The 12703-nt window shown below is 43.3% G+C and overlaps 1 protein-coding gene across 3 annotated transcripts in view; it reads right to left on the bottom strand.

Annotated features, from left to right (window-relative positions):
- Window positions 1-12703, bottom strand: part of Ubap1 (ubiquitin associated protein 1) — a 54523-nt gene that overhangs the window by 24788 nt on the left and 17032 nt on the right. For 2 of the 3 annotated variants that reach the window (XM_038348320.1, XM_038348322.1), the window contains exon 1: window positions 3102-3314. The exons of the other annotated variant lie outside the window; for it this stretch is intronic. The gene's annotated coding sequence lies outside the window, so the exon portion shown is untranslated. Of the gene's footprint in view, window positions 1-3101; window positions 3315-12703 lie in introns of those variants that run through there. 3 annotated transcript variants of the gene reach the window in all.

The following is a 12703-nucleotide window of genomic DNA, read 5'->3' as shown; positions in this document are numbered from 1 at the left end:
TCCAGGCCAGCCAGGGTTACACAGAAACTGATTAAGAACCAATATAGGTACAAGAATGTGTGTACCTGGTGGTGGTGGTGCATGCCTTTAATCCCAGTATGCAAAAGACAGGTGGATCTCTGTGAGTTCAAGGCCAGTCTGGTCAACAGAACGAGTTCCAGGATAGCCAGGGCTACAGAGAAACCTTGTCTCAAAAAAAAAAAAAAAAAAAAAAAAATACCTTAATATATCAGTGCCCATACTCAGAAATATTGATATATTTACAATGCTGAAAATATTCAAAAGAACTTGTATCATCAGTTAAACTTCAGGAACCCTAAGCTTTTGGGGGCAGTAGGAGAGGTAAAGTCTCACTATGTAGTTCAAGTGGGTCCTGTACAACTCAGAAGTGCTGAGATGACAGGAACATGACACCACTCCTGATAGATTTTAAATACCACAGTCAAAAGGTAAAAGAGGAACCCACACCTGACAACCTAAGTTTGATTCCTGGAACCAATAAGGGGGGAAGGAAAGAACCAATTCCTGCAGGTTGTTCTGACTGTCCTGGAACTCACAACTCAATCTGTAAACCAGGCTGGACCTCACACTCACAGAGATCCACCTGCCTTGGCCTCCCTGAGTGTTAAATTAAAGGTGTGCGCAACCACAACCAGGACATGGTCATTTAATTTTAAAAACTAAAAATAGGCAGGGCTGGGCGGTGGTGGTACATACCTTTAATTCCAGCACTTGGGGAGACAGAAGCAGGCGCAGCTCTGTGAGTTCAAGGCCAGCCTGGTTTACAAGAGCTAGTTCCAGGACAGCTAGGACTGTTACACAGAGAAACCATGTCTCAAAAAACAAAAAAAAAAAAAAAAAGAAAGAAAAAAAAAGAAAAAGGCTAAAGACACAGGTGACATTTGTCAAAGAAATGTACACTGATAATCACTGACAATGCCTATCTACTGTATCTTACTAGGATACTGTTTTCCCAAATCAAAAGGAAAAATAAAGCTGCCAAGTGTGGTACTGGCAAATGCCTTTCATCCTCAAACTCTCTCAGCAGAGGAAGGAGGATCTGAGTCTTTAAGCCAGAATGGTTTGCAGGGTTCTAGGTCCGCCAGAGTTACATACTAATGCATATTAAGAGAGTATCAAAAGAAAAGGGAAAGAGGGATGTTAGAGAGAGAGGGCAGAAGTCAAGAGAAAACACTACCTCCTCTTCCAAAGACCCAAATTCAAGTTCCCACACAGAACCTTAGAACTGTGAAATTCTAGAACACTCTCTTCTGTGCACAGACAGACATACAGGAAAGACACCCATACACATACACAAATAAATAAACTAAAAAAAAAAGATTAGAAAAGGAAACAAAACCAAACACATGTCATAATTAAGTAAAAAGTTTTGAATACTAAAAAGAAAAGTTTAAAAAAATTCAGCAGGGCAGTGGTACTACACTCAGGAGAGGCAGGCGGATCTCTGTGAGTGAGGCCAGCCTGGCTTACAAAGCGAGTTTCAGGACAGGCAAGACAACACAGAGAAACCCTATCTCAAAAAAAAAGTAAAAATTCAGTGAGTTTTTATATTTACATACGTCAATCTTTGTAAATTAATGCTTTTTTCTCCATGAGGCCGTTGGTTAACTACCTGCTATGCAGCGACAGGGACATTTACTAGAGAACTACTAATTCCCCTGTTCCATAACTGTGACTCACTGATGAAACACACAGTAGGTTTTCAGTAACAGAATGAATAGAATGAATCAGAAACAAAACTCATTCACTTATGATACCTAAGGCAATCTTTTTCTTATTGACTTTAGACATTTTGTGTTCTTTGCTAAAGATAATATGGAAACTTTCAGTTTAACTAGGCTGTGATACTAAGTAGGAAGAAAAATGTTTTAGGCTGGGTGTGATGGCAGGAGGAAAAATAAAAATTATGTAGATTTACTTATTTTATGTGTATGAGTGTTTTGCCTTCATGCTGTATGTACGCACCACACTCCTGCCTAGTGGTCATGGAGGTCGGAAAAAGGTTTGATAGCTATCCCCTGGAACTGGAGTTATGGATGAATGTGAGCCACCATGTAGGGACAAGAGCTGAAATCAGGTCCTCTGCATGAATAAGTGCTCTTAATTGTTCAGATCCTAAAAAGAACTATCAATGAAAATGAAATACCTTATTTTATCATCAAATCTGAAAAAAATTCAACAGAGAAGCATCCACCATATTTATTAAAATTCCCAAATACTAACAACTACGACTGAAGAAACAGATAAAGCATTAAGAATGAAAATTAGAACATTATATATAATACACGACAAATTTTGGGTTACAACACGCTATGATGTCTAAAAAGTATCAAAATCTTACTCCAGTTCAACACAAAAAAAAATTTTTTTAAGCAATCATATTTCTAAGTCTCAAGTCAGAAAACAATTACATGAGGTCAGGGGTCGCTGGTAAAAAGCAAATGCTTGACTTCAAAAGACAGACTTGGGGTTGTTTATGAGACCCAGGTGGGTAACCCAGGTATTTCCACCCAGGAAAAAAATAAAAAAGAGGAAACTCTAGGGAAGATATAGCTAGAGAAGACCAGACAATGCCAAAGAATCCCCCCGAAAACATTCACCCTGATCTGATCTCTTTTTCTCCCTCATCTCATCGCCCAATTAACTAAATGCTCACATTCCAAGCTCGCCCTCAACTCCCCAGCACTCTTTCTTTACTAAACCTGGGTTCCGCTCCTCGACCTGCTCTAGCTCCCACTGAGCTCCCACTAGAGCGGCAGAGAGGTCTACTGAGTCCGTCTCCTAGGAGAGAATTAGTCCCCTTAATCCCAACTCATTTGCCCGCACCCCGTCTGCCGTCTGCCCTCCGCCCCTTCAACTCCGGTCCCGTCACTCTGACCCTTCGCCCAGAATCCGCCCTAGACGTCGGTCGCCGTCCGGCTCTTTCTCCTTCCCTCCCCGGTACTCCAGCTCCTTTCATCCCGCTGGGCCCCCAGACACCGGGTCCCCAGCTTCCCTCCTCCACTGTCGCCGGGTACCGGCCCCTTCCCCCCAACTCCGCCCCTCTCCCCCTCCCCCAGAGACAGGACCCCCCCCCTCACCTGAATGCCGCTGCCGTCCAGAAAGCTGAAAGGTGCTGGCTGCTCCGCCCGGCCTCCCGGGCTCAGTCCCCGCCTAGCTCCTGCTGCCCCTAGGGAGAGCGAACAACCCCCATTCCAACTCTATCCGCCCCGGGCCAGACCGTCACCGTAGCCACCGCCAGTACCACGGCAGCCATGTTGAAGGCCTACTTCCCTCCTCCTTCCAGCCGTCGCTCCGCCCCTTTAGGCGTCTGACATCATGGCGTTGAGCCCCACCCGCCCGGACCAATGGGAGGAGCCGACAGTGACGTAACTAAATCCCTCTTCTGGGGTTGAAGGATTCCTGCCACCAGGAGCTTTGATTGTGAAATGACAACCCAGCTGACCCAGGGAAAGAAAGGAGGGGTCACTGAGAGGTTAAGACTCAGAGTCAGAGACGGGGCCAAAGCGAGAACCCTAGAGACTTGAATCGCGAGGGCACACCCAAAGGCTTAGCCGTGAATCCTTGGAAATTAGAAAACCTCTAAGATTCCGGGACCGGTTTCACCCTTGTCAGGTCTCTGCATTTATTCCTGAGTTTTGTTGTTTTTCAGACAGGGCCTTAGGTATCCCAGACCCACGTTTATAAGCAGATTGTCTAAACAGTAACTCTACATGTCTCTTCAGTTTTAACATCCAGTACATTCAAACCAGAAATGCAATCCCAAAGCCTTCAGTGCTTTCTGTGTAATTAGACATCTGCGAGAAATAGCTTCAGGGAGAACTCACAATTGTTATTAAGTGATTTTTTTTCTAAAATTTTATGATCATTGGAGAAATTAGAGCATAAAGAGTTAAAGCACGCCTTTAATCCCAGCACTGGTCTTGAACTCACAGAGATCTGCCTGCCTCTGCCTGCTGTGTGTTAGAACAAAAGATATGCACCACCTGCCAAGGCTATCCAAAAAAAAAAAAAAACTTAAGAGAAGGAAGGAAGGGAAGGAGAGAGTGAGAAAAAGAAAGAGAGAACATGGTGGTTTGAAAGGAAATGGTCCCCGTGGACCCATAGGGAGTAGCACTATTAGGAATTATGGTCTTGGAATAGGTGTAGCCTTGTTGCAGGAAGTGTGTCACCAGGGCCAGCCTTTGAGGTCTCAGAAGCTCAAGCCAGGACCAGGGTGTTTCTGTCTCTTCCTGCTTCCTGAGGATTCAGATGTAGAGCTCTCAGCTCCTCCAGCACCATGTCTGCCTGCATGCCTGCATGCTTCCTGCTATGATGACAATGGATGAAACCTCTGAACTGTCAGCCACCACCCTCACACAGACATACAGATGGTATTTACAGCTTTGCTCCTATCAGAGTTGAATGCCAGATGTTTCCTTCTGGTTTCCAAAATGGTGTTATTAGATCTAAAAGCTTCCTTGCCCCAAGATAGTGAAATACACAACTTGCCCCAAAACAGTACAAATACATGGGCAACTGAATGCTATGCCAGGACAGCAAAGTCCCTTTACTGCTGTATGAGCCCGGTGTTTAGAGTTGGCAGTGGAGTCTTACCGTTCCTCCCTCTTCCTCTGTCTAAGAGTTCTATTGCTGTGGAGAGAATCCAGGACCACACTCAGTCATAGTTCATCTTTTTTTTAAATTTATCTATTATTTTAATTTCATTTTACATTCCAACCACAGTTCTACCCGACCCTCCTCACTTCCCCCGCAGCCCACCTCCCACCGGGTAAGGGCTCCCATAAAAAGTCAACTAAGTCATGGCACATTAGGAATTTCCCTAGTACCAGGTTTCTCCCTACATAAGCCCCTCCCCCTTGCATTAAGGCTGAGCATGGCATCCCACCCTAGGGAATGGGCTCCAACAAGCTAGCTCATCCACCAGGCATAGATCCTGGTCCTACTGCCAGGGGCCCCTCAGATAGTGCAAGCTTCACCACTGTCTCCCACATGCAGAGGGCCCAGTTCCGTCCCATGGAGGCTCCACAGCTGTCAGTCTAGAGTTCTGAGTTTTCAAGAATTTGGTTCAGCTGTCTCTGTAATTTCTCCATCATGATCTTGACCTCCCTTGCTCATATGTTCCCTCCTTCCTCTCTTTGACTGGGTTCTCAGAGCCCAGCCTGGTACTTTGTTGTGAATCTCTGCATCTGCTTCCATCAGTTACTGGATGAAGAAGGTTCTATAATGATAGTTGGGGTATTCACCATTCTGATTACAGGAGAAGGGCAGTTCGGGCACCCTCTCCACTATTGCTAGGGGTCTTAGCTGGGGTCATCCTTGCAGATTCCTGGGAATTTCCCTAGTACCAGGTTTCTCCCTCCATAAAGGCTCCCTCTATCAAGATATCTCTTTCTTTGCTCTCCCACTCCATCCCTCCTCCCCTTGACCATCCTGCTCCAGGGAATTCAACACCCTCACACAGACATACATGCAGGCAGAAAACCAATACACATAAAATTATTATTAAAAGATTAAAATGTTAGCCAGACAGTGGTGGCACACACCTTTAATCCCAGTACTTGGGAGGCTGAGGATGTAGCTCAGTGGAAGGGCCTATTATGTGGAAGGCCCTGGGCATCACACACAAAATCACATCTTATGGATAAGGGCATGAATCAATGATACCCTGAAGAAATTAAAAGATGAAATCCAGCTGAGTGTGGTGGCACACCTTTAATCCCAGACTCAGGAGGCAGCGGCATACAGATCTCTGAATTCCAAGCCAACCTGGTCTATATAACCAAGATCCAGGACAGCCAAAGTTACATGGAACCAAGTCTTACATGGTAAGACCTGTCTCAAAACCAAAACAAGCAAAAACATGCAGAGTGGGTTCAGAAGTAAAGCTCTGTGGTTGAGTGCATGCTTACAACACACAAAGCCCTGAGTTCAGCTCCCAGCCCCAAAATGAATACTAAAAGTAAGTATGATTTGTCCCTCCCTGTCTTTTTAATTATAGAGTTTCACTATTGTAGTCTAGAACTTGCTTTGTAGACCAGGCTGGCCTTGAACACACAAACCATCTCCTTGTTTTATTTTATAGTCTTATTTGTTTGTGTGTGTGTGTGTGTGTGTGTGTGTGTGTGCACGTGTGAAAGTTGAATGAAAAAAAAAAGAAGCAAAAAGGAAAGGACTGACTGTTCCCAGGTATGGTGGAGGAGAAAGTTTATTATAGATAAAAGAGAGAGAATAGACAGAATCAGAACTATCTGGGGGGTAAGACACGCCACGGGGATGGACGACAATGACTAGGTGCAGTAGGAAAGAGGGCAAGGGTACAAAAGGGGCCAAGTAACCACACTGGTTGGAGTATATGGAAAAAAACAGCTCAGCTCCGTAGGCTGGGAAATCCAGAGTAGTGGGCAGGATATGCAAGAGTCAAGAGAGCCCTGCAACAGGCAGGGGCTGAGGGATGCTGGAAGAATCTGGTGGCCAGTTTCACTTCAGCCATTTGTCCCAAGGTTTGAGACTCAACAAAAGAAGACAACTTGTAGGAGTTGGGTTCCTCCTTCCACTATGGAGTCATAAGAGCCAAACTCAGGTGGTCAAACTTGGCAATAAGTGCCTTTAGTCACTGAGCCATCTTGCCAGCCCTTATTTTATGCTTTTTATTTTATTTTATTTTATTTTACTTATATTTTATGTATGAGTGCTTTGCAAGCCAGAAGAGGGCATCAGATCCTATTATAGATGGTTGTCAGCCACCATGTGGTTTTCTGGGAACTGAACTCAGAACCTCTGGAAGAGCAGCCAGTATTCTTAACTCTTGAGCCATCTCTGCAGTCTTTATTTTGTTTCTTTAAGACAGAGTTAGTTGGGTGGTGGTGGCACACGCCTTTAATCCCAGCACTCAGGAGGCAGAGGCAGGCAGACCTCTGTGAGTTCGAGGCCAGCCTGGTCTATTAGAGCTAGTTCCAAGACAGGCCCCAAAGCTACAAAGAAACCTTGTCTTGAAAAAAAATTCTCACAGTTCTGAAAGTCAAGAATCCTAGGTCAAGGTGTTGCTGGGAGTAGTTTCCTCTCTGCCTCCTCCTCCTTCATGGTGGGTGTGGTTTCTCTGCCCCCCCCCCCCGCAGCTTCCACCTTCCCACTGTATCTATTATCTCACAGCCTGTCTGTCTCCTGTACACTCACATGCATGATGTGCATCCAATTTTCTCTTACAATGAGAATATGAATCGGATTGTGCTAGTGTGCACCCAACAACCTCAGTGCAAATTAATCATCAGTCTAAAAACTATGTTTTCTAATCATCCATAGTTTGATGGATTAGGTCCAAGGCTTCAATATAAAATCTGGGACGCTACACTGTAGCAAAATTTTTCTTTTGGGCCACCAACCAGCTCCCAAATCTTGACATGGAGACTTATTATTAGTTGGGAATGCTCAACCTTAGCTTAGGCTCATTTCTTGCTAGCTCTGATAACTTAACCTGTTTCCCTTTATGTTTTACCTTGGGGCTTTGTACCTTTTATTCCTTCTGTATATCTTACTCTCCTGCTGTCTCCATGGCTGGCTGGAAGCTGTCTAGCTTCTGGCCCTGGCGTGTTCCTTTCTTTCTCCCTTGTTCTCTTTTTCATTGTCTCTCTCCTCTCTCTTACTTAGTCTCTCTGTAAACCAGCTCTACCTATCCGCCCCTGCTTAGCTATTAGCCATTCAGCTTTTTATTAGACCAGTCAGTTGCATTAGGCAGGCAAGGTGAAACAGCAACACATCTTTATATGATTGAACAAAGGGAACAGAAACAAATATAACACACCTTTACACAATTAAAGTTCCGCAGCCACACAGTTGCGGTGCATGCCTTCAATCCCAGCACTTGGGAAGCAGAGGCAGGCAGATCTCTGAGAGTTTGAGGCCAGCCTGATCTATAGAACGAGTTCCTAGACAGCCTTCAAAAGCTACACAGAGAACTCGATATACAGCAAAACTCAAGCTGTCATTTTTTCCTGCTGTGTAGTACTCCATTGTGTAAACATACCACATTTTCCTTATCCATTCTTTGGTCGAGGGGCATTTCCAGGTTCTGTCTATGACAAACAAAGCTGCTATGAACATAGTTGAGCACATATCCTTGTGGCACTATTGAACATCCTTTGGATATATACCTAAAAGTGGTATTACTGGGTCTTGAGGAAGGTTGTTTCCTAATTTTCTGAGAAACTGCCACACTTACATCCAAAGTGTGGGGTTGTACCAGTTTGCATTCCCACCAGCAATGCAGAAGTGTTCCCTTTTCCCCATAACCTCTCCAGCATAAGTTGTCATCAGTGTTTTTAATCTTGGCTGTTTTTACAGGTGTAAGATGGAATCTCAGAGCTGTTTTGATTTGCATTTCTCTGATGACTAAAGATGTTGAGCATTTCCTTAAGTGTCTTTCAGAAATTTTAGATTCCTCTGTTTAGGTCTGTACTCCATTTTTTATTGAATTATTTGTTCTTTTGATGACCAATTTCTTGAGTTCTTTGTATATTTTGGAGACCAGACCTCTGTTTGATATGGGGTTGGTGAAGATCTTTTCCCATTCTGTAGACTGTCATTTTGTCTTTTTGACCATGTCCTTTGCTTTACAGAAGCTTTTCAGTTTCAGGAGGTCCCATTTATTAATTGTTTCTCAGTGTCTGTGCTGCTGGGGTTATATTTAGGAAGTAGTTCCCTGTGCCAATACGTTCAAGTGTACTTCCCACTTTCTCTTCTATGAGATTCAGTGTGGCTGGTTTTATGTTGAGGTCTTTGATCCATTTGGACTTGAGTTTTGTGCGTGGTGATAGATATGGATCTATTTTCATTCTTCTACATGTTGATATCCAGTTATGCCGGCACCATTTGTTAAATATGCTTTCTTTTTCCATTTAATATTTTTTTTGCTTCTTTATCAAAGATCAGGTGTTCGAAGATGTGTGGATTAATATCTGGGTCTTCTATTTGGTTCCATTGGTCCTCCTGTCTGTTCTTATGCCAGTACCAGGCTGTTTTCAGTACTGTATCTCTGTAGTAGAGTTTGAAGTCAGGGATTGTGATGCCTCCAAAAGTTCTTTCATTGTACAGGATTGTTTTGGCTATCCTGGGTTTTTTGCTTTTCCAAATGAAGTTGAGTACCATTCTTTCGAGGCCTTTGAAGAATTTTGCTGGGATTTTGATGGACATTGCATTGAATCTGTAGATTGCTTTTGTAAGATTGACATTTTTACTATGTTAATTCTACCTACCTAAGGGTATGGGAGGTCTTTCCACTTTCTGGTGTCTTCTTCAATTTCTTTCTTCAAAGATTTAAAGTTCTTGTCATACAAGTCTTCCACTTGTTTGGTCAGAGTTACTCCGAGATAGTTTATGCTATTTGTGGCTATTGTGAAGGGTGTTGATTCTCTTAATTCTTTCCAATCCCTTTTATCATCTGTGTACAGGAGGGCTACTGATTTTTTTTTTTGAGTTAATCTTATATCCTGCTACATTGCTGAAAGTGTTTAAGAGTAGCAGAAGTTTCTTAGTAGAATTTTTGAGATCACTATATAAATTATCATATCATCAGCAAACAGTGAGAGTTTGACTTCTTCTTTTCCAATTTGTATCCCCTTAATCTCCCTTTGGTGTTTTATTGCTCTAGCTAGGACCTCAAGAACTATTGTGTGGTCATGTTCATTGAATTTTAGGAAGTCTTTAATTTCTCCCTTTATTTCTTCCTTTATCCATTGATGATTCAGGTGAGCATTGTTTAATTTCCATAAGTTTGTGGGCTTTCTGGAATTAGTGTTGCTGTTGAATTATAGTTTTAAGCCATGTCATAGAGTTCCTATTGCTATGATAAAACACCATGACCAAAAGCAACTTGGAACAGAGAGGGTTTGTTTCACTTTATAGTGGATAAGTCCATCACTGCGGGAAGGCAGGGCAGGAACCTGGAAGTTGGAACTGATGCAGAGGCCATGGAGGAATGCTGCTTACTGGCATGCTCATCAAGGTTTATTTAGCTGCTTGCTTGCTATGTTCTTTCTTTCCTTTTTATTTTGGTTGGGCTCAATTCCTAGCACCCACATGTCAGCTCACAATGGTCTGAAACTCTGGCTCTAGGGGATCCAACACCCTCACACAGACATACATACAAAATATACATATTAATAAAAATAAGTCATTAAAAATTAAATTGTTCCTGGGCATGATGGAGCACATCTTTGATCCCAGAACTTGGGAGGCAGAGGCAGGGGATTGTCTGTGAGTTTGAGGCTAGTCTGGTCTACAGAGTGAGTTCCAGGACAGCTAGGACTACACAGAGAAACCCCGTCTTGAAAAAAAACAAAACAAAAAAATTTAAATTGTTATGCTTGGTAGTTAACAGAATAACTATACTGGTCACATGATTTGGTTAAATTTCACACCTTTAATTCCAGCACTCGGAAGGCAGAGGCAGTAGGAGCTCTGTGATTTCAAGGCCAACTTGGTCTACAAGGTGTGCTCCAGAACCACCAGGACTGTTACACAGAGAAACCCTGTCTTGAAAGACCAAAAAAAAAGGAAGGAAGGAAGGAAGGAAGGAAGGAAGGAAGGAAGGAAGGAAGAGAGAGAGAGAGAGACTCCTAAACCAACCAAAATAATAAATAAAAACAAGGCTGAGTGTATAGCTCAGTGTCAGGGTATCACCTATTATGTGGAAGGCCCTGGGAACAACACAAAAATCACATCTTGTGGATAAGGACAGAAACCAATGATACCCTGAAGGAGTTAAAAGAGGAAATATGACTTCTTTTTTAAGATTTACTTTTATTTGCACGTGTTTTGCCTTTATATAGTTCTATACTATGTGTGTAAAATGTCAGTGAAGGCCAGGAGAGGGCACCAGATCCTATGGAACTAGAGTTAAGGATGATTATAAGCCACCATGAGGGCGCTAGGAACAGAACCTGGGTCCTCTGTAAGAGCAGTCAGTGCTCTTAACCACTGAGCCATCTCTCCACCCCCTCAACCTGCTTTCTTATTGCATCCAGGACCACCATCTTAGGACTGGGACCATTTTCTCAAAGTTCCCTCTTCCCAAATGACTCTGGCTTGTGTCAAGTTGTCATAAACCTAGCCAGCACAGTGACACCTGTAATCCTGTAATCCCAGAACTTGAGAGGAAGAGGCACGAAGGTCAGAAGTTCTATGTGATGTTTGGATATATGGCTACACATTAAGTTAGAAGTCAGCTTGGGCTACTGTCATATGGGGGCTGTTCGTTCATTTTCTGGTCACCCAATTAGAATAATCACACAGAAACTATATTAATTATAGCACTGCTTGGCCAACAGCTTGGTTGTATTTCTAGCTAGCGCTTACATCTTGAATTAACCCTTTTCTATTAACTTGTGTATCACCACAAGGCTGTGGCTTTACCAGTCAAGGTGGTGACATCTGTCTCCTTCGGCAGCTACATGGTGACTCCTTGGCTCTGACTACTTTCTCTCTATATCTCTGTTCAGATTTCCCACCTGGCTTTATTTTGCTAAGTCACTGGCCAAAACAGCTTTCTTTATCAACCAATAAAAGCAACACATATACAGAAGGACCTCCCACATCAGAAAACACAGGATACTGTCTCAAAAACAAGAAACGGACTGGAGATGGCTCAGCCATGAAGAGTGCTTGCTGCTCTTCCAGAGTTCCAAGTTCACATTCCTGAGCCAATGCCAACCAGTGTCACATAATTCACAATTACCTGTAAATCTAGCTTGAGGGGATCCAATCCAACACCTGCTTCTGACCTCTTTGGGCACCCCTAGCACCCCTACACACACAGCATACACTCACACAGACACAAACACACATGAATAAAAATAAATCTTTAGACACACACACAAATGTGGGGCTGAGGATTTAGCCTACTTGGTAGCGTGGTAACGAAGCCCTGGGTTCAATTGCCAGCACCATCGTAAGTTCAGAACAGTGGTAACATGCCTGTAATCTCAGCACACTTCAAGGTCATCCTCAGCTACATAGCAAGTGTGAAGTCACCCTAAGCTACAAGATGCCCTGATGGGAAAGAAGGAAGGAAAAGAATATGGGGCATGCTGATGCACCTCACTTCTGTTCAGTGGGTAAAAGTGCTCGTCAGGCAAGCCTGAGCTCCTGAGTTTTCCCCTGGATCACATGGTGGAAGGAAAAGTGACTCTAAAAGCTGTCCTATGACCGTCACACATGGGTTGTTGCATGCTTTTGACTACTACACACACACACACACACACACACTAATGATACATATTTTAAAAGGACTAAGCTGTAGCTCAGTGGTATAGCACTTGTCTAGCACACATATGAGGATGAGAACATAGGTTCCATCCCCAGCACTGCCAAATAAAGAAACAAAAGAAACAGAATAAAAGAAAAATAGCCAGCAGAGGTGGCACTTAATCCTAGCATTCAGGAAGCAGAGGCAGGCAGACTTCTGTGAATTTGAGGCCAGCTTGCTCTGCACAGTGAGTTCTGGACCAGCCAGAGTTGCAGAGTCAGACCCTGTCTCAAACACCAAAGATAAAATATTTAAAAATAAATAAACCAAGTACTCTTAGGGCTGACATTTGGTATGAATCAATTCCAGCCATTTGCTATCACCATTTTACTCTGAAAAGGAATCAGATTACAGAAATCAAGTGTGTGCCTGGCCTGTCTT

The sequence above is a fragment of the Arvicola amphibius genome, chromosome 11, assembly GCF_903992535.2.
Source record: "Arvicola amphibius chromosome 11, mArvAmp1.2, whole genome shotgun sequence".
Lineage (NCBI taxonomy): Eukaryota > Metazoa > Chordata > Mammalia > Rodentia > Cricetidae > Arvicola > Arvicola amphibius.
The sequence above is the reverse complement of the archived record's forward strand: the minus strand, read 5'-3'. Positions and strand labels throughout refer to the sequence as shown.